This window comes from Motacilla alba, chromosome Z, assembly GCF_015832195.1.
Source record: "Motacilla alba alba isolate MOTALB_02 chromosome Z, Motacilla_alba_V1.0_pri, whole genome shotgun sequence".
Classification (NCBI taxonomy): domain Eukaryota; kingdom Metazoa; phylum Chordata; class Aves; order Passeriformes; family Motacillidae; genus Motacilla; species Motacilla alba.
In genome coordinates this window covers 34,822,766-34,842,954 of record NC_052046.1, presented here as the reverse complement: position 1 = coordinate 34,842,954, position 20,189 = coordinate 34,822,766, and the positions used below count along the sequence as shown (strand labels likewise).

Genomic DNA, 20,189 nt, shown 5'->3' with positions numbered 1-20,189 from the left:
ATAAAGCTGTTGACCTTCCACTTTGAGACAAAGTTTCAATTTGGATAAGAACTACCCTGCTTTAAGCACCACTAACATTAAATTTCACTCTGAACTTAAACATAGATGTACTGTTTGCAAAGGAATAGTGCAGTCATGCCACTTGAAGTGCAGCTGTTTTTCTGCATGAAGTAACTCTAGGGCAGAAAAATGCTAGTCACAAAAGTAAGCAAGTAGCTCGGCAGAGCTGAGAAGGGTTACACAGACAGCATTGTGGGAGGCTCATAAGAAGGCTAGGGTGATTTGTAGAGTTTCTCATGGAGGTAGCTTCACTAGGCGCCTTGTTAGAGTAGATCTTACACAGAGCACATCTCTCTGAAAACTGCTGAAATGAAGTTATGGTAATTTTAATGAGAGAGATGGGGAAAATGCAAACTTTTAATATTCAGGAGGGTCAACATGACATTACTTGTTTATTTATTTAGAGGCAACTTTATTTGTGATGTCAAGAGAACCCAAGAGGCCCATTCTGGGATCTGGCAATATGCTTACTTGATAACTGTGAGGTATTTTTAAGCACAGCAGAAGAAACTGTGCAGTGATCTTGCCTCATAAAAGCACCACATTTGCAGAAGGTCAGAGAATTATTTTTGCCCTTGGAAATGTACATGCATATTTTAGCCGTTAGTTCCTATATTATAAATCATATTTTCCTGTAAAAGGGCTTTGAAATAATAAAAAGCAGAAATATTATGTTTTGGTCAAGCCTGGTTTACAGCACACAGCCTGAGATCCCAAGAGACCACAAGCCTCCTTTCTCCCTCTGCTATAAGTTTCCTGTTGGCTTGTCAGTGGACTATTTCTGTTTTCTCTGTTTCTTTGCCTAGTAATAACATGAAAGTGCATCGCTTGGAAGTGTTTTGTGACTTAAATCATTTGCCCGAGGCTCTAAGATGACAGGTTTTATAAAAGACCTGTGATAAATAGAGTCAAGATTCCAATTTAATAAACTCCTCCAATTATTTAGGGAAATATTTAGGGAAGAAAAAATTTAAACCAGAAGCTTCCAGATGTTCTTTGCAGTCTTTTTGAAATTTCTCTGTCAATAAATTTTGAGCTACTGGGAAGTTTCTTCAGCTTTTAGTCTCCTCTTATATCCCCTGTTGGAAAGAAATCCATAATAGCTGTATTTAACAGCTGTGTGTATTATTTTCTTCAGACCTGTGGCTATATAAAAAAGATATTGACACAAAAAAAAAAAAAAAAACAAAAACAAAAAACCCCAAACCTACTAATGTTTACTCTGGAATAGATATCACCATTCACTTGTTATTCAGCATATGGAAAGACACATTTAAACCACCTCCTTTAAAAAGCAATCTAGTCATGGAGAAAAGTGTGAGTCGTAGGGACAGAAGGGAGAAACACAGAATCACAGAATGGTTTGGGTTGGAAGGTGCCTTAGAGCTCACTTAGTTGCAGGCCTCCTGCCATGGGCAAGGATGCCTTCCACTAGACAAGGCTGCTCATATCTCCCTTCAACCTGCCCTTGGACACTTCCAGTGATGGGGCATCTACAGCACCTCTGGGCAACCTGCTCCAGTGCTCCATCACACTTGCAGTAAGGAATTCTAGTATCCAATCTAAATCTTTCCTCTTTCAGTCTAAAGCCATCATCCCTGGTCCTATCACTACACGCCCTGACAAAGAGGTCTTCTCCAGCTCTCTTGTAGGTCCACTTTAAGTACTGATGGAATCATGTCTCCCTGGAGCCTTTTCCTCTTCAGGCTGAACAATTCCCAACTCTCTCAGCTTGTCTTCCTAGGGGAGGTGCTCCATCCTCCCTGGTCCTCATCCCAGCTGGCTTCAACAAATCCATGTATTTCCTGTGATGGAGACCTCAGAATTGGATGCAGACCTCCAGGTGGGCCCATCTCACCAAAACAGAGGGGCACTCAAAGCCTCAAAGCACTCAAAAGTCTCACTCAACCTGCTGGCCACACCGCTTTTGATTTAAGAAGATATTACACCCAATTGGCAAAGATTAAAGTAAGTGCCTTGAATAGTTACGCGCTCAGTCCTAAACATGTTTTTCTGTATGAGTTCCTCTAGAGTTATAACACAGAAGGCTATGATAAGGTGCGGCACTGGTCTCAGTTCAGGGCAAAGCTGCGTCACACATCCTGTGATGCACCTTTTACACATTGCACTGCCTGGCACTAGTGTAGGGGCAAGGAGCAGCTCTTGGCTCATGGCAAATCCATGGCCACATTGACTCATCTGGCATTTATTAGCTTCACTGCTGACTTGATGAAAAATGAGAAAAAAAAGGGTTGAGTTCAGCAGTTTGACCCCCAGACCAACAAATAGGCCACGCAGCCCAGATCGCCAAGAACAGCTGCCGTGTTCTGTGTGCCTGCTGCTCTAGTGCCCCTCCCTTTGGGAGATGATTATATCTGAGATTAGGAAGGAATGACCAAAGTTCCCCACAGTGACCTCCCTTCAAAGACAGCCCCATCAAATGCTAGGTTACATAAAAAGAATGGCTGGTTATTTCCTCAGGAAAGAATGTTTTTTCAAGGGTAGCAAAGGCACATAGTGCAGAGACAGCCATGCTTCACTTTGAGAGGTCTTTCTAGTTAGCTTAGATGTTACAGAGAAGAACCAAGAGGCTGGGACTAGACTGCAAATCTTTGATTGCAAATAATTTTCTGCCTACTAATGATAGTTTAATTAATATTGATGAGGATATTGGTTTTTGTTTGGGATGTCCTAAATATTTACAGCAGGCCTCAGATTCTGAAGTGCTCTGAAATGCATATACTGCTGGTCCAAGGATCTGTGCAGTGTGAGAACCAGGCTCTATCCACACCAGAAGCCGTTGATTTCAGGCTTAGAAACACAGATAGTAGTAGAGTTTCTTTTCTCTTGAAATCAACCGGTGTCAACGTGTTGATCACATTGTTACTTGCTACATAAAACCCTTCCAAATTCACACACATCACTGTTATTTTTCAGTTTTCATACTTTCGTCTTTTTTTACAGCAACTAACGCAACTAACCTTCTATCAGGACTCTGCATCATTCAGGTTTCACATGTGGAGATGGTGCCATCACTCTAAATCACCTCTGGTCGGCAGGGTCCTATCACCTACCAGTCCACTTCACAAAATCAGTCAAGGTCTTCAACTGCAAAGCTCTTAGGGGATTAAGACATGGTATAATACTTGCACCATGGTTCATCTCTTCATAGCAGCCATTGCCAGCCACAATTCATACTAAACATCCACATCTAAGTTTCTGTTCTCAAATGCTAGAGAAGAAACTTCTGAGAATAGAACCCAAATTTTGCATTTCCTTTCAAGGAGATGTGCTTATGTCCCAGTGTGACTGCCATCATGTCAAAATGCATCAAAATGCCAAATGATACAAAGAAAAACCCACAAACACAAAGGGGAGTACATTAACCCCCCCTCTATTTCCTCACAGATTTCTCCTTCGTGATTACCAGTGTTACATGAGTTGGCATGGGGGGAAGGGGAGAACTTTTTTGTTACCAGTAGAGGATGATTTTCTCCTGCACTTTTACAGTCAGATTTTTAAAGGCAGGCATAATCGCTGCATGCATCAACTTGAAATTTCACACACATGGTTCAGATATGTCAACTTGTAAACCTTTACCCATTACCTTGCTTGCTCTGAAAGAGTACAGCTGAAGGTGACCCTACACAGGTCACCATAATTTTCTTTTCTTTCTGCCTGGTAGCTCTCACACTGAATTTCATCAGTACCTACTAACTCAATACACATAGTCTAAGTAGGTCATTCTGAATTTAGTTACTGACCTCCTTCTGTACAAGCCCAACCTTGTTAAGTGTCAGTGGCTACACTGAGCTGCACTCACCAGGAGAGAACTGCGGTAGGGTCTAAACTTTCCACCCAAGATCACTGTCAGCCTGAGGAGGGTGAGATCAATCTCACTGACCTCTCAGCCAGCTACAGCCACTGTCACAAAGGCCATAAGGCAGCCACAAACAGCATGTAAAAGAAAGGTGATCTGCATTGCACAAAATGAGAAGGAGAGAATGCATCCTTCCCAAGCCTGTGGCTGAGGACAAACAGTACACCAGGTCTGCTCTAGCACTGTATTCGTTTACCATTTAGCTGTCAGTATCATTTTCTAACAAAGATTTTGATTTCCCAGCAAATCTCCAGCTGGCAAATTGGTACTTGAAATTTAGTTTCTCTTTATGTGCAGAATTACTACACGTCTCCATCCAGGCTTTTGCAGGCCCTCATAAATTTTACAGATTAGTTGGTTTGACTTCCTGCTCTCCTGGTGACATGCAACAAATTCATCCCAGCCAAACTGGTGATTACACCACTGTTTGTACAGACTCCAGGTGGGACTGAAAATTATATGGCAGGAAGTCTTGAAATACCTGTGTAGATGACAATCAGGAAAATGACAGCCTTGGGGGGGGCTAAGTGATTTGGAGAGGAAAACCAGACTAGATCTTCGTGGAACAGAAGAGTCTGCAGATATCAGCTTTCTGACATGTCTTAAAAAGCCTGTGGCTTCCAAATTTTTTTAGTTGCTCACCCCTCTCAGTAAAAAAAAATCTTTGAGCTAAATAGTAAATACATTGTAAAACCTACATAAGAATAGAAATTAAAAAAGGATGATGTAAACACTGCTTTAAAACTATAATTCTTGTCTTGTTTATTAATGCTACAAAATACATTTTCTTCCTGCACCCTAGAGTTCATACCCCTCCACTTTGGAGACCACTGCTGCACCCTACCAGACCAAGATAGGGTGGGGGTTCCACACATCAAGCTGTTGAAAGGTGGTTAAAAGGGAGAGGGGCAGAAATAGCACTGTGTAACGAACACTGTGCTCATGTACTACATGTCTCTGGCTATTCTAGGGTTGAGAGAAGCACAGTTTGTGAAACAAGATCTTCATTAATTGCTCTTCCCAGGCTCATTATCCACAGATGTTATCGGCACTTTTCAGTGCCAACCCAGACAGCTGCGAGCTGTATTCCAAGAGGTACAGCAGGAAAAAGACGCACAAGCCCAGGGAGGGATTTTGCTGGTCCTGGTTTTACAAAAAGGAACACAGGGTGAAAAAGGCCATTCTTAGGCACTTAAGCAAGCAGTACGTAGAGTGACACAGGTCAGACCCTGCCAGATCCCCAGTGACAGGCAGAAGGACACCCAGGTGGCAGATCTGGGATCCTGGGCGCAAAAGGCAGAGCTGCAGAATGGCAGCCTGCACTCAGCAGTACAAGACAAGATGAAGCAAAACAGGAACAGCTCACTAGCAGGAGATCAGTCTGGTCCCACATTTCAGTCAGACATCAACTAGCAATAACTGCTTACAGCAGGAGCACATAGAAAAATATAAAGCAGTTCTTCCCCTACCATGCAATCTGGAAATCAACGGATTTCCCCCATTTAGCTGAGGAGTTCAGGTACTTGCAGGTTTCTTTGAAATGCCAGTTTAACCATCTAATCCCTTTCTAGACCTACTGGTACTTCTAGACACTTCTGTTCTGGGGAAAAGTTGAGGCAAAAAGTGCAAACTGCAGGCAAAACAGCACAGCTAGGCAGCAGCCAGCACTGGTACTGCTTACAGTGAGACCTTACTGGTCTCTTCCTAGCGATGGTGCAGCTTCAGCTAAAGCCACAGCTTTAGCATCCCCTCTCCTGCCCAATGCAGGAGCTCCAGTCATTTGATCTGACTTTCAGCAAGAGCATTCGGCTCTTCAACACAGCAGAAGCATACACTTTCCTGGAGAGTTTCCAACACTCAGCTCTTCTGAAATGGGTACTTTTTCCACACTGAACCAGAGTACGTAAAAAAAAAAAATCTTTCAATAATGTAGCCCTCAGTCTCAATTTAATTTGTTCATTCTGAGGCCCCTAAACACATAAATTGCTTAATTTAGTTGAGGTATTTCTTTTGGGTTACTGTCAGTTGGTGTTAAATAGTAAAACAAAGATTAATCCAACTAACAGTTTCTTTGGGGGTTCTTGGTTAGATTGTTTAGATTGTTGGCTTGTTTTCTTTTTCAGCAAGATGTCAAATTAATTTCTAAAAGTTGACTAAACAGTCCCATACTTGGTAGTACTGTGTGCTGAGCTGCTGTTATTTCACACTTCAGTGGCTGTATTCTAAAGCTTCATTGGTAGAAGTGTAACAACAAGTCTTAGCAATATTTAATCTGTTTTCATATATCAGTTAGCTTCTGTGTCCAGCCTAAAATCAAGAGTCTGCTACCAAAGCTAACTACTTCCTCTGGGTTAAAACTACTTGTTTCCACCTTCAAAGAGAGTGGGAAATTTCAACCTGAAAAACAAAACCTTTCTTTTCTGTAAGATCACACCTTGCTGAAAGATCCTTTCTTGCTTAATGTTTAAGAAATGCGTTAGGAAAGGTTTTTACAATGCAGCATTTCATCCACTTAAACAAGAAATTAGGTAATTCCCTAGTATATTTCTTTAGGATAAGTAATTGAGCTCCTCAGAAGTGAATTTGCAAGAGAAAAACTCTCTACATTGCAAAGTAATAGTAGTACAGAGAAAACAGGACTGACTCCAAATATGCACTAGTTCCTTTCTGATTTACTTTCAGATTTTTTTTTTCTGTAGCACCCTTGAATACACAGTACACAAGAGCAGTAACTAGATTTTCTTTCTGTCAAGACATCTCACTCAAGGCAACTGGAACCCAATAGTCAGAATTATAATAGTATTTCTTTCTGTGGGACCTCAGCCCTTGCTTTGGGGGACTGTCATGGATTCCCACATTCTAACTGTCCAACAGCTGAGCACAGCTGCTCCTGTTTGCCATGCCAGGTGCTGCCATCCTAGTCCTTGCCCTCCCTGGCACACACATGTCATACAGAGCAGATGCTTCTTGAGACTCCAGAGCTGATTTGAGACACCCAACAAACCAGGAGCAGCCTTCTCAGGGATCTCAGAGGCTGCAGCTGGATCCCTCAAAGCTAAATCTGGGGTGCAGTGAAGCCTCACTCACATCCCAGGTCCCACAGGCTATGAGGTCTGGCTGCTGCCCCTCGCAGCGAAGAACATGCAAGGGGAAGCGAGGAATGGGACAACGCCACCAACCTTCCCACACCAGCACCCACCTCGCACAAGGAGGAGAAGGCACAGACTTGAAAATGGTGGGGATCTGCAGCAGTTGAATATTTTGTTGTATTTTGCCTGGGTGTAACAATCCACACCGTTCAGCACCTCTACATAAACTATTAAAGCCACACAGCTTTGGGTGTGCTCCTAAGCCCTTTTAATATTTCACTCACTAATCTTTGCTCCTTTGCTACACTTAGCAGAACACCAAATGTGTGTTAATGGCAAGATTTTTTCTTTAGAGGGAAGCTTATACATGCTGAAGGTAACAAAATATTTTCTCATTTTGTTGTCAGCATTATTCCTTGCAAGACTATCTAACGAACACTTCTATTAAAGAAATGCAAACAGATTTGCAAAGAACCATGAAGAAAAGATCATGTCAAATTCAAAAGATACTATTTTGGATCCTTCAGCAAATGAACCTTGACTCATATTTATTTTAAAAGTTAGCTGTTTTATTTCTTTATTCATTTATGAAGAACGATGATACCAAGGATTATTGACCCTTAGCACAGTTAATCAAATAATAGCATTAAGAGTAAGAAAAGTGAACACTAGAATTTTTCTAATGGCTAATATATTTGAGTTTTTTCAAGGCATCAATTCAGTTTATCATTCTCAAGGATCCCTTTTTTCCTTTGCCCAGCCTGCCATGTCTGAGGCTCTCCTTCCACAGCTTTTGAACAACCTGAGATCCCACTGCTGCCTCCTGAGTGCTTCACTTTTCTAACCTGGGGATGCAGAAACTGAAACATGAAAAATAACTGGGTGAATTTGAAATTAATAGACTTGAGTAACTTCTTCAAAGCTGATGGATCATGATGCTATCAAGATAGCCACTTTGCCTCTCAGGTATTCCAGTAAAGATACAGATACATTATATTTTCAGAAGGTGGGTGGTCCCCTCCCAGGGCCTCAGACTCCATGTCATATAAATCAGCTCTCACATTACAGCCCTTTGAGAAGTGTCCAGGAGGGCAGCTGGGACCACCTTTGCCTCTAGAGTTGAGAGACCATGAATTGCACAAGTGCTGCCAGTATCCAATTGCACATTGCCTGGCCAAATCCTCCCAGCTGAGCTGCTGCTGCTGCTACAGAGAGTCCCTCTTCATCCCTCTTTATTATCTGGTGGTGGAGGGGCTCTGAATTCTCCCCAACCACTTCAGCAGGCACTAGAGGGGACACATACGTGGTGATCCTGCTGCCACTTGGCATCTCCCGCTGCAGGTCAGTTGCCAGAGGAGCACACCAGCAGATCTTTCCATCAACATCTCCCCAAAATAAACAAACTTCCTCAAAACAGCCCCAGCTGAGCAGTCTGGTCCACCAGACCTGTCTGCTGAGCAGGTGGCAGGCAGGAGGCATCCAGAACTCACATCAAGCCACTTCAGACACTGCCACTGCTCGGCCAGCAGTCTGTAGTGCTCGAAAGCCTGGGACATAAGTTTCCTTTACATGTCATGTTATAAGCAGTGTGTGCCTGTCCCAGAGCAAAAGGGGGGGCGAAGGGGGGGGTGTCTGCTTCTTCCCTACCCATGATGAGTCCTTGCTCCCAAACCCTTTTAAAGAAAATTTAAAAAGGGGAGAGAGACAGGGAAAAGAGAAGGGGGAAAAGATAAAACCTCTCGTGTTCTGTATTTTTTGCAGTTAGTTGCATTTCTCTTCTCCTGAGGATGAGTATCGATTGTCATGACCAGACAAATGATCTGCAGCACAACCTACAGAGATTAGAGTCAAGTGGGCTGTTGGCAATATTAAGATATTTGGTATTAACAAATGTATAGAGCCATAAACCAGAGAGCTCATATAAATATAATCATGGTAGGAGGGAGAGGCAGGTGACATAATCAAGCAGCTGCACTGTCAGAAGAAGTTCATAACAACCATTGATCCCTTGTATCATCCCAAAAATGTTAGTCCTTCTCATCAAGTTGTCACTGTGGTGCTAGAAGACAAGGTGAGCAGTAACAAATACATTTTAGGAACTGGTCTTAAAACAACATTGAGATGGAGTGAACACAAGGTAAACAGCCATCTAACAAATTCATCCTTCTGGATTCTTCTTATAAAACTACTGTGTCATTTCCAGTTAATATCTGATTTTAAACTCCTTTTAAAATGAAACATTTCTTTGGAAATGAAACTGGCATTGCTTCCTCACAAGCCTTTGGACAGGATTAGCATCACACTCATTTCACATCAGTTAAACACTTCACAGGGGACTCATGTCTTGCCATTGTCCACAGGGAGCAGAGAGCATCAAGTAAATCTTTCCCATTTCAATGTTTCCATGCTTGAGCAAACTCCATTTCAGTACATGCATCCATGCTACAATGCTACTGCAACACTGAAGTGGTGACATAGAGGAAGTGAAATAGTAAATTCAGCGTGAATGATTACATACTCCTCCTGTTACAAAAGAAAACCATGAGGCCATGACTAGGCATACCATCAGTCCCAACACACAGATTTCCCACTCATGCCGGTTTATTTTCCTGTAAGTGCTATTTACTGTCTGTGTAATGCTTTGTCAACTGGTTTCCTAGGATAATTTTCAGTGTTATAGTTTACTCCCTCCCTCCATCTCTCATATAGCCTCAAACAAGATCAGACCCTGAGGTAGCTCATTCCCATCAGCAAAGGAGAGCTAGAAATTTGTATTTCACACACTTCACACTTCTCATTACTTTGATTTTTAGAAGCATTGACTGGTTTTGTAGCAACATAAGTAAGGCCATGCCCCGGTCTGCATTACAGCATGCCAGGGCACTCTGTAGCTGCTGGTTTCCCAAGAAGGTGGCTCCTCTGTGGACAGCAAAAAGTTTCTGTGTCTCCTCCTGTGGTCTGGCACTAAGCTACACTATAGATTAGCTAGCTACAAGTTTCACTGATCATAAAGGTGTTGGTAAGATATAGGCAAGCTGTAACTATATCCTCTGTCCCAATCTACAGACAGACCTCTCTAATGTCTAGGGCAGAAGCTTTGGAGATTTTTATTTTAGGGGATGTGCCACATAAAGCCAAACAAGAGCTGAAAAAAGATGTCTATTCTCAATGACAAACAACCCACTTGTTTGCTTCACTAAACTAAATTTCACGTGACTGACTGCCATGGTTAGGCATGACAGGTGAGGATGACAAGTGTTCTGAGGAACAACTGGGTGGAGCCACGTAGTTTGTTTGGGTTTCAGTCAAGAAGTATGCACTACTGTATTTCACACACACCCAACCTCTAAAAGATCTTGTCCCTTCTTCACTCTCCAACATTCTTTCAGCCTATTTAGTTGCCCCCAATTTTTTCTTTCTTTGACAGCGTTCAGGTAAGAGTAATCTTTATGCTCAAAGCACCACATTTCATTATGGACTTTTGTAACTACTAATCCACTTTCATACTACCTAGAAGAACTGGCAGTACTGTATAAGATTTAAACACCAACCCCTGTTTTACTCTAAGCAGCATACCTGCTTTTTAATTTGTACTTGAAATCACTGGTGTAGCTGGGTGTCTGCCCCCAGTATTTTGCTGTGGACAAGGCCGTGCAGCAACTGTCAGTGCTAATTCATGGTATGGTGATTCAACGCCAAAGATGCCAACTGTACTGAGAAGCACTGCTGAGATTGTGTTTTCTTGGCGCAGTGCAGGTTGCTTAGCAACCTGCCACCAAAACAAATGCATTCACTTGTATATTTAAAGAGCAGCCTTTCCTGAAGGGTCCAGCATTTTGTGGGGACACCTGTTTCTTGCATGCTTGAAATTTCTGTCCTGAAATGACAGGCTTTATGTTGTACTCCAGCTGGTGAAAGCTTTTTTGTAAGGAAGTCATGCAACATATGTGTAATCCTCTCTGACTCATCTCACACCAGCGCTGGTTAAATCACACTTCAGCGTACAAGTCGTCAGACTGCAGAAGCAAGAGTCAATAAAAAAGCACTGCCTTTCCCAGACACGCAGCAGCTGATACATTTGTTTCTTATTCATCCATCCCTGGTGAAAGCTGAATGTATATCGCACACTTCCTATCAAAATACACCACCCAGTTCCATGTGAGCAAGGACATGGGGCAGTATCTGAGCGAGGTGCTTCCCACCAGCAAGTTGCCCTGCATTGTCAGATTACCCCACACACCCACTACAGGGGCTGAGCACGTACGCTCACGTAGTGGAGGGGCTCTGTCCTGAAAAGGTCATGCTTCACATTCCGTGGCTGGAGGTTACATGGGGCACTCAAGGGTTGTGAGTGGAGGATGGAGGTCCATGGCAGACAGTTCAAGCTCTGGAGTAGACAAAGGGTCTATATATGTATCTATATTGGCTTATTTCTCCTTACACTCAACTCCAAAATTAGTTGAAGTGTTAGTAAATACTAAATGAGTAACAGATTTATGTAATAAATTACACCAAAAAGATGGGAACTTAAGAATCATCGATATCCATGCTCACATCTGGTCCTCACCTCAGCTTGTCACCCACAAAACATAAAAAGACCCAAGCCAAACAAAATGAAAATTAATAAGAACCTATCATTTGCATTAGCCTATCATATCTGACTGTGGTCTTCTTTAAATTTAAAGCTTGAGAAACATTCCTAATGCTGTCTTAAACTAGCTGTGCAGCACTTTCTTTTAAGCTTTTAATTTCATATTTGAAATGTGAGGAAGACGACTTTTTGAGAATACAAAAATTTTTTAACAAAAAACATATTTCTTGATACATTCAAAACCAATCTTTCCTATTTACTTCTATTCTATCTGTGAAGAGAGAATTTCCAACACCAGGTATCAAGCAGGTAAGCACCTGGAAGTGTGAAATGCCTGCTGTCACTGCCTTTGAGAATTCAAGTGGAAGTCACTTGCTTTGCATCACCAAAATCCTGGACCAGAGTCTTCCAAGTGACCAGGGCAGGGATTAGTCTCCTTAAACACACAGCCATCCATTTGCTTTTCCTGCAATTGTTGGGCCCTTTTGGTAGAAATGTCTCAGCTCCTCTCAGCAAACAGCTTCCTTCAATGCACAGCCCTGACTCACACCCAGAATCACATCCTGTCCAAGGAACAAGGAAGGGTTTTGGGAATAAAATAACTTGATCATATAATTACCAGCAGCTTGATCAGCCATGTGCATGTGGGAATACAGAATGAGACTGCTGCCAGTCCTTACTCAACTTTTAATTGCTTGACTTTGTCATCGTATTTTTCTGTTAACTTTGCTGTTCTGCATAATTATATACACACTTGTCTATCCAGATAGAAAAATTACACAGAAGTTTAGAAACAGGGACTAGAAGATGCTGGGAGAAATGTAGAATCAGAGAGGTGAGGACAAGGGTACCTGGAATACAGCTAGTGGCTGAAGAACAGCCAGCAACAGAGAAGCATAAAACAGAAAAGAGACCACTATGGACAACTGGAAAATGTGGAGGAAGAAAACCTGCAGTTTGCTGATCTATTAAATTAATATTAGGAGAACAAAAGGCACAAATCTAAATAGATGATGTGGTCTGGACAACATGATCTAGGGAGTGGCATCCCTGCCCATGGCAAGGAGTTTGGAACTAGATGATCTTTAAGGTCCCTTCCAGCCCAACCCATTCTATTCCATGATTATATTCTCTCAATTCTCTATTCAAACAATGTATAGTATTTACAGATGATATGTTCACGGAGCTTACTTTACAGAGGCTGCATGTAGCCACCCGAGACAAAAAGCAGAAATACCCCATACACTGACATGTAAACAGAATTCTTTTCCTCCAAACAAGCAGCGGAAAAGCTAGATGATTCTATGAGAAACACCATTAAGATTTTCAAGACCTAACAGGATAAAGTACTGAGGCAACTTGACTTGGATTCATAGTTGGCCATGCTTTCAGATGGAGGTTGTATAAGAGACATCCTGAGCTGGATGATCCTGTGAAAGACTAACAGCACCAGCAGCTAGAAAAAATGCAGTGTCTTATGCATGCTTAGCATTTGGCTGACAGTCACAGATGAAGCATATCTCAAATCTCCTTGAAAGCAGTGAAGCTACTCACAGGAAGAAGTTGAGCGGGAATTCATGCTTAGATATCTGTCTGGTTGGATGGGCTGTGATTCTCTAAAATACACTATCCCAAAACCACTCTGATTTGTGAGCTTCCAACAGTTTAACAATAAAGAAAGTTGGCTGAAAAGCATGAGACCATCAGACCCAGGTATTTGCGAAAGCACATTGTAAATACATTTTTGAAATGTTTTGCAACATAAAATACATGTTTGAAAACCCAACTACTGTTAGCTTAATCAGAAGTCCCCTGCACCCTCTGAAATTTTTTTGTAATATTAAATGGCTTAACATGCCTGGCAAAATTTCACTTTGCACAGCTGTGTACACAGCAAACTCCTGTATCTGTATAAACAGTTTAATCCTATTTCAACATATTGTAGCTTGATAAAATGTGAGAACACCAATAATCCCAGAACTAGTACACTTAAAATCTTTCCAGGAACAAGAAAGGAGAAAAGTAATCACATGGTCTCACCCCTGTGCACTTCACAAGAACACCCTTTGGGACTGAGAAGAGGAAGACTCCTGTAGAAATATTTCCCCCACTTCCCATGTCCATGGTGATGCTATTACCATTATATACCTCATAGACAAGGTGTAATATAGTCAGAAAAAAAAGTCAATTCAGCTGCTTTCCACCCATTTTGACTTGGGAAATTTTTAACTTTCCAGGGGACCTGTGCCAAACAGATGCCCCAAAGGTCCCTCTCTGATTAATGAAGCCTAAATCCCATCGATGAAAGACAGAAAGGTTCCCTTCACCTCAGGCACTGCATCTTTTTCCTCCTCTGCCCTTCAGCAATCAGGCTATGTCATTACAGTTTTGAATGCTGTCTGTATTCTATTTGGCAAAACCTATTGAATTTGATTCCAGAGTGCCTTGAAATATTAAGAAATGCCTTGAATTCCTGAAGGACATGGAGAGTCCCAGCAGCCTGCCATTGTAGTGCTTTGCTTGCCTGAGTGTTTTGATGGCACAAACTTCCTGTGCTGGCAAGCCCTTGACAAAACTTAGACTTCTTCCCAGAGAAGTCTCTCAAAGGGCATTAATATGGCTATTTTTAGCTGGATAAACACATTGCCACTAGCAAACCAGTGATTTCTGTACCAGAAGAGAAGAAAGTAGCCCAGGTATCCTTCCACAGGAGGTGTTATCTTTCCAAGGGAGATGTTATCCTCACAGCTCATCTTAAATGGTGCAAGTTGAAGGAAGTCTGAAGAAATACTGTAGAGGGATTGCATGTGAGCAAAGTGCAGACTGCTGTGGCAACTGCATTGGGCATGCACACAGCACCAGGGCGGAGGAAGCAGGAGTCAGGAAAAACTAGGAATGTGATGGCAACCTCTTAAGCTTCACTAAGTCTTGGGAGTCAGTGCAACACTATTAATAATCTTGACATTTCTTTGTCTTTCCTAAGAGCTTTCGCTGGTATTTGCATAGCTAAGCTAATAATGCTGTGTATCACTGTGAGTTTTCACCATCCTCATCCTGGAGAGAAGACTGAAAAAAACTTGCTTCCAAATGCCAAAGCTTCGGGCTGTCTGCAAACATGAGAACTCTACCATTGGTTCACTCTTTAATGTTAGCATCACAGTCACAAACAATAGCATTCTTCATTTGATTTTAAAACACACAGGTCAGGAGTTAGGGAGGGAGCAAAAGGGAGAGTTGTTACTTCTGCAAACTGCTGCCTCTGTTCTTTCCTGCTGTTGATAATTCACACTTGCAATTTGCTCTGTTTCAGAGGTGCCTCTTCCCAGTACATGTTCTGCAGTGCACAACAGCAAGGGACATATTTTGGCAATAGCAATTACATACTGAGATAAATGCCAACTGAATGATGCTCTCTCTATTGCAGCATCTCTCGGGGCATAATGAAGAATTTCTGTACTTTGACCTCTCTCAGACACTGCAGGCAAGACAAAAATATTTGTAACCTTCATTTCTCTGTAGAACCAGACAAGTTCCTAGTTAAGTAGTTTTGCATGTGAGATACGTAAGCAAACAGCATAAGTTTCCACTTTGCAGATAGTATGACCATTTAGAGGTAAAACACAGTTTTTCTATTGCAGCTCTTTTCTACATGCAGTAACTCCATTTGGAGAAAAAAAACAACAACCAATGAAAGATTTTAAGAAAAAAAAATATCCTACAGAACTTGAGTCTGTAGGTGTTCCTCTTAAAAACATCTTAGGGAAAACACCACTCTTCCTTCTTCCATTCAATAAGCTGCCTCAATGTTAATGAGATGTTCTGTGAATACGCACCAGATGTTCTGTGAATCTGCCAGATTTAATCCAAAAGACACCTGCTCAGGCATCAGGGCAAAAGTGTATGTGGAGGCTTGCAATTGATTGTAAAATGCTCACAGCACAAAAGGAAATCAAGGCAGTTTTGGATTTCTTTTCCCTTCTACACTAGGTCATCACACATTTTTCTAATCATGCCAAACCAGAAAAAATAGTGTCTCCTTATCCATCTATGTAGTCGCATCATATGCCATTAAGTACACAAAATATGGTAAAATCTACAAAAATTGGTGTTCTGCTCAGTGCTTCCTACAAGTGCATGTTCTTCCCAAGGCCAGTATCACATCATGTTCTGCTCAGTGCTTCCTACAAGTGCATGTTCTTCCCAAGGCCAGTATCACATCAAGCCACACAAGCCATAAACCAATGATTGTTAACACTTCTGGTTTTCTTAATGCCTCAGTTTTGCTACTCATTACCTCTGTATTGGCCTCAAGTTGAAGTCACACTGCTTTGTCTTTGCCACTTTGGTCAAATGAAGGCACATATTAAAAGCACAATTAATGGTTAAAGAACGTCCACAGGTCTCTGTCTGTAAGTACGTGCATGCCTAAGAACTCAGTGTTTTGCTACACATAACACATGCATATTCAGGCCATGAACTATACACAAACACATTGACACAACGCAGGCATGCTTGCTGGGCCTTGCCTGGCTAACAAGGATGGAATGTCTGACCCTCTTTCACACTGTTGCTCATCACACAGGTGCTCAATCTCAGGTGCTAAGTCTGGGAATTTCAAGACACCTTTCAACAGTGTGCGTGGTTCAAGTACTCTGCAGAAACAGAGACTAAAAACTGTGGGGAATTGCTTGATTTGTAAGTCTTTCTGATACCCTTGATTAAAAATCCCACTTCTGTATGAAAGCAAATGATTTCACTGATTTGAATAAAAGTAAGTTTTTCTTGGAAAAAGCATCATCAGCCATCTCATAGAGAACATATAATAATAAGATCTATACATTACTTAATCTTTTTCTTTTAGAGGTCTTTATCCAACTTTTACAGATAAAAAAAGGTTATTTTAGCTGTGAATAGACAGAATTCCTAGATTCAAGGAAAAATTTTTATATTTCTACTCACCTTGTGAAATTTTTCTTTTGAAGAAGAACTTATTTAGGACTGAAGGATTAAGGTTTTGAATGCTTTTACACAATGCTTAGAACATTTATGTCTCTGTGTCTCAAAGAGTATTTCCATCTCTAAAAAGTGTGTTTTCAGCTGAGCAGATTGTTGAACAGTTGACTATGTAGACAACTTTGCCTAGAAGGTAAAGTGCTCATTGCTGAGAAATCCTTTACAGAAGACACTGCAGTCACTTTGCATCAATCACAGTGGAAACTTAAGGAATTTTTAGCATCATGTCAGAGAATGGTTCTATGACTATACACAAAATCTGAACTGCTTAGAAAAGACATAAAGCTACATTTCTACTTATGCTTCTTTTTCTGGGATCAAACCTTACTAAAATTACTGAACTGATATTTCAGATTTCAAGACTGACAGTTCACAACATGTGAGCACAGACCCTGTTCTCTCTGTATTGCTCTATGCCTACTGCCTTGCACTATCAGTACAGTAGCAATACTTCATTTTCTCACTGAGTGTTCCCGCACCTTCTCACCCCACAAATAAAATTTACTATTGCCTGCTAAATCACACTGGCTTTGCAGTAGCTGCACATCCCTCTTTCACCTTTCTTCTTGGCTGTTCTCTGCTGGTATCAGATCAATGTCACACAGACAAAGACTGAAGCAGGGTAAGAGGATTTATTAGGAAAGAGTGGTACTGCCTCAGCTTTTCTTTATACTGCTTTTACAGCAGTATGTTCAGATACCTTGACTGGCAATGTTATCCAGCTCCAGATCACAGAACAATTCAAAGAAGAGGGCTGCCTGGATCAACTCCCTCCCTTCTCCCTGTTCTGGAGAACAGAGGGACAGCTGCTGTGTTCAGTGAACTTGTCAGTGAAAGGGACTTCTAGCAGCAGCCATTGCTATCCCTGTGGCACCACTGCTGGCTGCCAGAGAAGGATGTGCATTCTTCAGCCTCATCCCTCACATCTGCTGCAACAGGAACAAGCTCAGACCTTTGACCATCATGCAAGATGGAGAGCAAAGACTGCTATGAGGAGCTAGTAAATGCAGGGGTTGACAGACATCCCTCTGCAGTACCATTAAGTTACATATAGCCTGGTGAAGTGCAACTGGCCACTACATCTATCTCCTTCTGTAAGACCATTCCTGGCCTTTATTCCTCTTCTGCTGCAAGACACAATCCCCTATCAGTGCAAGATTACATTTTCTTTTGCCTACTTTGCCAAGAAGCCATCAACCAGGTCTGTGCATTTAACATTATTTCCTCTAAGTCCAGGAAGGTCTCATTATCTAAGTTATCCTTATATCCTTGCAAACAGTTACAAACAGGGCCAGAAGTGAATTTGCTTGCTTCTCCAGTTCCACTTTGGTTTTTCATTACTAGAAGTATGTCCAGCTTGCTTTTATGTTCTCCTTTTTGGATTTAAGAAAACAGTTCTATATTCAATTCAAAAACATGAAAAAACATGTTAAAACTGTTTCTACAGTAGGGATTTACAAATTTTCATTATCACCAATTTAATTTTTTTTTAGTCTACTAGAACTTATCCTCTGAGGTAAATGACACTTGCTTTGTTAATGGTAAGACAGAACCAGACGGAACACCCTGTAAGAGGCAATTTTAATGCACTTTCCCCTTTTGCAGAGTCAATAAGCACCTTCAGAGGAAACACATGCAATGTCACATTCCTAATACTACCACATATTTCTATGGCAGAGAAGGGCAAAAGAGTCGTAACACAGGAACCCGGTGGACAAAATAGTGAGATCTGGAAAGACACTGAGAGAATAACACTTTTTAAAGGCAGATTTTCAAGAGCAAAAAATCAGCAATTTAGGAAACAGAACAGGGGTTTAAACAGGTGCAAAGCTTTTCAAGTACCTTCTGCATGTGAAGAAATCCAGCTGATTCCTGGATGAGATCTGCTTATGGAATCTTCAACAGTTTACACCAGCAATACCAGCAGAGTATATCTGTAACACCACATGAAACAAAACCCACTGTGCAGTGTGATTAATAGAGCCCACAGTTCACATTAATGAGGAGGTGTGCTGGTTTCAGTTGGGGTACAGTTTTCTTCAGTGGCTAGTACGGATCTGTGTTGTGCTGAACACAAGGTTGATAAAATACAGAGTTGTGCTTGTTATTGCTGAGCAGGGCTTACACAGACCCAAGGCCTTTTCTCCTTTTTGTACTGCCACTCTGGTGAGGGAGTTGGTGGTACATGAGAGATTAGGAAGTGACACATCTGCAACAGGTGACCTGAACTCACCAAAGTCATATTCCAAATGACTAGTACATAAAGCTGGGTGGAAGGATGAAGAGGATGGACATTAGGTGTAATGGTGTTTGTCAAGTCACCATAGCATGTGATGGGGCCCTGCTCTCCTGGGATGGCTAAACACCTGCCTGCCCATAGGAAACAGTGAATTAATTCCCCGTTTTGTTTTGCTTGCAGTGTGGCTTTTGCTTTCCCTATTAACCTGTCTTTATCTCAACCCATGAGTTTTCTGGCTTTCACCCTTCAATTCTCTCCCTGATCTCGCTGGTGGGGGAGTGAGTGAGCAGCTGCCTGCTGGCTGGGGTAAAACCGTGACAGGAGGCTAAGCACCCTGACCAGACATACGAAGTAAGGACAAGCAAGCTGAATCCTGCATTTCTTCCGCCTTTCCTCTTCCCAACTGACACAGCTCAGAAACAGCACAAGCTGCCTAAGGCACAGCAGCACCAAAACCTCCCCAAGCATTTCCCATTTCAATGCAGGCTTGACTCAGCCACAATGGCAGCCAGGGAACAATGGAAGCTAAGAAGCTCAACGGAGCAACTGGGAACAACATGTTGACAATGATGGTAAGAACTACTGGGCACATTTAGAAAGGGTCAGAAAGGATGGAGGGAAATCTAAGCATTTAGTTTAACTTTTTATTTTTAAATAGCTGCCACTGCATATCACCTGTGCTGGACTTTCCCAGACATCACTGTCAGAGAAGGGCTGATTAGTTCAACAGCTGGGTCTCAGTGGCAGCCCCATGCACTGCAGCTTTCAGAGGGGCAGGAGGGCAAGGCATCACAGCTGGAGAAACACTGCTGCACAAAGAATTCATGAGAGCCAAAAAATTAAGACAAGGCATGGACAGAAGCAGGGATCTCAGGAAAATGAGTAGACGTCATTGGACAAAAGTACCAGATCTGTTTTTCCACAGGACAGTTCTTCATCAGATACACGTTTCCTCTTACATATTTCATGTCACTTTGGGCTTTGTAATACAACAGTTCCAGACTCGAGAACTAAAATGAAGGATATTGAAAAAGGGAGATTACAGTCTGGTTTTACTCATTACTTGTACTAAGGTGAATAAAAATAATGCTGCTAACAAGGTCAGAACTCTTACAGATGAACTGGGAGTCATGGTTTCCCCCAACCTGCTTAGAAGGCAATAATTACTACTCAACAGAATTAACTTCAAACCATTTTGGCGTGTATAGCAATATAGTCAGTATACAGCCATAGAAAGTCCTAGAGTTTCTCATTTTTGAGCAGCTTGGCCAATTTTCATTTACATTCTGTGCCATCACAGCAATCTCAGGACACTGA

The 20,189-nt window shown here is 41.8% G+C and overlaps 1 long non-coding RNA gene across 1 annotated transcript in view; it reads right to left on the bottom strand.

Annotated features, from left to right (window-relative positions):
* The window catches only part of LOC119695881, a 29,219-nt gene extending 13,451 nt beyond the window's left edge, over positions 1-15,768 (bottom strand). Inside the window, exon 1 of the long non-coding RNA XR_005255430.1 lies at positions 7,140-15,768. This is a non-coding gene — a long non-coding RNA (uncharacterized LOC119695881). The remainder of the gene's footprint in view (positions 1-7,139) is intronic.
* Positions 15,769-20,189: the final 4,421 nt, after the last annotated feature.